This window comes from Lolium rigidum, chromosome 5 (assembly GCF_022539505.1).
Source record: "Lolium rigidum isolate FL_2022 chromosome 5, APGP_CSIRO_Lrig_0.1, whole genome shotgun sequence".
NCBI classification, from domain to species: Eukaryota; Viridiplantae; Streptophyta; class Magnoliopsida; order Poales; family Poaceae; genus Lolium; species Lolium rigidum.
This window is the reverse complement of record NC_061512.1, coordinates 88,926,196-88,931,539: the sequence shown is the minus strand read 5'-3', so window position 1 is coordinate 88,931,539 and position 5,344 is coordinate 88,926,196.

Below are 5,344 nucleotides of genomic sequence, written 5' to 3'. Positions count from 1 at the left end.
TTTCCTCATATGTGATGTCCCGAGGGGAAAGCTCTATTCCCCAAAGGGAGACACGACCCGTAGCTTCCGGGTTGTTTAATATATTGGACAAAGGCGCCTCGTTGACCACTATTATCGGATGTGCTGAGAAATAGTGTCGCAGTTTTCTTGCGGTTGTGAATACTCCATATGCTAATTTTTGGTACTGCGGGTACCGCTGTTTTGAAGGCGATAAAACTTCACTGATGAAGTATAACAGCCGATGGACTCCATGGAGTTTTCCCTCTTCTTCTCTTTCAATCACAAGCACTGTGCTAACCACCTGAGGTGTGGCCGCGATATACAACAGGAGAGGTTCCTTTTCCTTGGGCACCACCAATATTGGTGGTGTCGAGATTGTGCGCTTGAGGTCCTCAAAGGCTCTATCTGCTTCTTTGTTCCACTCGAACTTTTCTCCCTGCTTGATCAAGGCGTAAAACGGCAACGCCTTTTCTCCCAGCCTGGTGGCGAATCTGCTCAAAGCTGCGACTCGCCCAGTTAGCTGCTGTATTTCTTTTAACTTTGTTGGCTTCCGCATCGTCACGACGGCTTGGATTTTCTCCGAGTTAGCCTCGATTCCCCTTGCTGACACCAGAAACCCGAGAAGTTCTCCCGCCGGGACGCCAAAGGAGCACTTCGTCGGGTTCAGCTTGAGCCAGAATTTATCGAGATTGTCGAAAGTTTCCTTGAGATCGTCAATCAAGGTTGACCCTGCTGTCCACAACTGGCGCGTGGTTGACGTGGGAGGTTTGATGGCGATTGACGGGCTTGATGGAGTGTCTTGATTCGTTCCCCAGCAACGGCGCCAGAAAAGTGCTTGATGTCTACGGGTGCTTCTATTCTTGTAGACAGTGTTGGGCCTCCAAGAGCAGAGGTTTGTAGAACAGTAGCAAGTTTCCCTTAAGTGGATCACCCAAGGTTTATCGAACTCGGGGAGGAAGAGGTCAAAGATATCCCTCTCAAGCAACCCTGCAATCACGATACAAGAAGTCTCTTGTGTCCCAAACACACCTAATACACTTGTCAGATGTATAGGTGCACTAGTTCGGCGAAGAGATAGTGAAATACAAGTGGTATGAATGAATATGAGCAGTAGTAACGGTGCCAGAAAAGTGCTTGCTGGCGTGCAGTTGATGGTAGTAATATTGCAGGAAGTAAACATGCAGTAGAACGATGAAACAAGCGGTGTTTGCAGTATTGGAAATAAGGCCTAGGGATCATACTTTCACTAGTGGACACTCTCAACATTGATCACATAAATAAATAAGTTTTCTTCCTTTGTGCTACATATACTCTTGTTAGATAATGAACACCATTCGTTGCTTAGGGCTACAAGAGCACCTCAATGCCGGAGTTAACAAGCTCCACAACATTCGATATTCATGTTTAAGTAACCTTAGAGCATAATAGATCTTTGCAATCTAAACCGAGTACTAACATAGCATACACACTGTCACCTTTACACTATGAAGGGGGAATAGATCACATCAATACTATCATAGTAATAATTAACTCCATAACCTACAAGAGATTATGATCATAACCTACGCCAAGAATTAAACGATGCACACACTGTCACCATTACACCGCGAAGGAGGAATAGAGTAGTTTAATAACATCACAAGAGTAGCACATAGACTAATAGTGATACAAAGCTCATCATATGGATCTCAATCATGCAAAGCAATTCATGAGATCATTGTATTGGGGTACAGAGAGAGCGATTAACCACATAGCTACCGGTACAGCCCTTAGCCTCGATGGAGAACTACTCCCTCCTCATGGGAGACAGCAGCGGTGATGAAGATGGCGGTGGTGTCGATGGAGGAGCCTTCCGGGGCACTTCCCCGTCCCGGCGGCGTGCCGGAACGGAGACTCCTGTTCCCCAGATCTTGGGTTCGCGATGGCGGCGGCTCTGGAAGGTTTCTCGTACCGTGGTTTTTCCGTATCGAAGATTTAGGTCAGGGACCTTTAAATAGGCGAAGAGGCGGAGTCGGAAGGCTGACGAGGCGGTGACACAATAGGGGGGCGCGGCCCAGGCCCTGGTCGCGCCACCCTGGCGTGTGGCCCCCCTGTGGCTCTCCTCTGGTGGCTCTCGGGTGTTCTAGAAGCTTCGTGGAATTCTAAGATGCTGGGCGTTGATTTCTTCCAATTCCGAGAATATTTCCTTACTAGGATTTCTGAAACCAAAAACAGCGAGAAAACGAGAACCGACACTTCGGCATCTCGTCAATAGGTTAGTTCCGGAAAATGCATCAAAACGATATAAAGTGTGAACAAAACATGTAGGTATTGTCATAAAACTAGCATGGAACATAAGAAATTATAGATACATTTGAGACGTATCAGACCCCTGCTTTGTTGTTATGACAACATCGTCGATGTACACTTGAACGTTTTGGCCAATCTGTGTGGCAAGGCACTTCTGCATCATCCGCTGATATGTTGCTCCCACCTTTTTCAACCCAAAAGGCATTGTTCTATAACAGAACACGCCATAGGGTGTTATAAAAGCTGTTTTGACCTCATCTTCTTCTTTTAATCGGATCTGGTTATAACCAGAGTATGCGTCCAGGTAGGAAAGACGTTCACAGCCTGCCGTGGAGTCGATAATTTGATCGATCCTTGGGAGGGGGAAGTGATCCTTTGGACAATGTTTATTGAGACATGTGAAGTCGACGCACATGCGAAGGACCTCTGTGTTTTTCTTCGGGACCAGCGATCGGGTTAGCTACCCACGTGGCCTCTGTGTGTAATTCCTTTATAAATCCAGCTTCTCTGAGTCGATTAATCTCCGACAGCATAGCTTTGCGGTTTGGTTCCGAAAAACGCCGCAAAGGTTGTTTGATTGGTCTAGCCAGTGGATCCAAGTTTAAAGGGTGCTCGGCAAGTTCCCTGGGTACTCCTGGCATGTCTGCTGGACACCATGCGAAGATTTCCAAGCGCTCACGGAGGAACTCGACGAGTGCGCTTTCCTATGCGAGATCCATATTTGTTGTGATAGATGTCGTCTTCCTGGGATCTGTCGGGTGGATCTGCACTTCCTTTGAGTTTTTGGTTGTGTCGAAAGTTGGCTCCTTTAGCGGCCTCCCTCCATCAGGCAACACGTCATAATCAGTTGTTAGCCTGGACGCCATATACTCTGCTTGCATCCCGAAGGTTTCTGACAGTCGATGAAAATCCTTGTCGCACTTATCCGCTAGCGCGAAACTGCCTTTTACTGTGATTGGCCCTTTGGGTCCAGGGAGTCTCCACAACAAGTATGTGTAATGTGGTACCGCCATAAACCTGGCATATGTGGGTCATCCCAGTAGAGCATGGTACTGTGATGGAAAATCCACGACTTCGAACTCCAGCCTTTCTATCCTGTAATTCTCTCGGGTTCCAAACTGAACGTCGAGATTGATCTTTCCCAGTGGATAACTTGGCTTGTATGGTGTGATACCATGGAAACGTGTGTCGGTTGGTTTTAAGTTTGCCAAGGATATATTCATCTTCCTCAATGTATCTGCATACATGAGGTTTAAGCTGCTGCCTCCATCTATGAATACTCGTGAAACGTCGAATCCTGCTATCACCGCTGGTAATATCAAAGCTGATTGCCCTGGTCGAGGGACTTGTTGCAGGTGGTCCGCTATGGTGAAACCGATGTCTTGTCCCGACCAATTCAGGTACTGATTGTTGGTGGAGGCATCTTTTCTGCCATGAAGACTTGTCGCGAAATTACTTTTTGAGCTCTATTGGATGGCCTGGCCTTCGGAATCATCGAGACCGCACCATTGGTGTCGATATAAGGAGGCGGGTGTGGAGCTGCCGCCAATTGCAACTGGTGTCGATTTTTGTCCGTGATTGCGGGAGGAGGTGGAAGGTGGATCTCACTCCTTGGCCCCTGGGGGTTCCTATTTGCTACATGTGCGTTGGCATGCCCCGCGTACCTATTCAGTGCCTGGAAAGTTTGGCAATCCTTCTGCAAATGCCCCGACTGCCTCTTCCCGTTACTGTCAAGAAAGAAGTGCATTTGGCATGGTCCGTTCATCATATCTTCGGGAGATATGTACGGCCTTTGGAACCTTGGTCCGTTATTTTGCCTGCTGGGGCGTGGACTATCCCTGTAATCGTTACGCTGTTCACCACTCTTTTGATAATCATCTCGATTACTATTTCCACTATTTCCTCGGAAGCCAGCCGATATTTGGCCGGGACCGTCATAGTCGGAGAATTGGCGAGAAAATTGTCGTCTATTTTGAATATTTCGATTACGATTGTCCTCAGGCGACCTATGCCGCTTGTTGTGAACAGCATCTTCTCCATCTTCCCAGCGATTCGCTATTTCCATCAGTGCCGCTATTGTTTTTGGATTAGTCCTTCCCAAATCCTCGACTAGATCCTTCCTTCGAATCCCAGCGACAAACGCATCTATCGCTCTTTCATCAGATATGTTTTTTGCCGAGTTTTTGATAATGTTCCACCTCTGAATGTACATCCTCAGCGACTCATCATACTTTTTTCTACAAGCCCGTAGCTGCTCTATTGACGCAGGTTTCTTGCATGTAGATAAGAAATTTTTCACAAACATGTCCTCGAAAGTTTCCCAACTGTCGATGGATCCAGGTGGTAACTTTTTTATCCATGATCGCGTTGCTCCACTTAGGTGCACTTGGATGCTCTGCATAGTAGTTGCTTTGGTTCCTCCCGTCAATTTTACTGTTTCCAAATAATCGACTAGCCAATCATGTGGATCTTGCAGGCCATCGAACTTCTTGTAGTTGTCGTGTAATTTGAAACCAGATGGAACCCGCGTTTTTCGAACTCTTCGAGTGAAACAAGGGATCCCGCACATCTCCTCCTCGTCGACCTCTGGTGACTGCCGACGTTCTCTCCTCTCTTGCCGCGCCCTATCAACTCACACTTGTGTTGATGTATCTCTTGCCGCGCTTATTCTTGGCGGGTCCTGTACTACCACTGTGGGTCGTGGACTATTTTGCCTTGGAGCACCTTCGGGAGGTGTGCCTGTGTTTGTGAACGACGTTCCCATGACTCCAACTCCTGCTATAGCCATGGTGTACAATGCTTCCCTCGGATCTCCGGGAGGTGGTCTATTTGCCAGTATGAAGTCCTGGGTCGCCATATATCTAGCTTCCGGTGTTTTGGGAATAATGTTTCCCCTTGTATCTATTGACATAAAGGACATATCGAGATTTTGGATCAGATTGTCCCTCTCGCCTTCATGCACGTTCTAGGTGCGGCATACGATCCTTTCAATTGGTATCAGAGCCTCGGCTCTTATTTCGGGCTTAACCGCCTAAGAGTATGTCGGATGACGCAC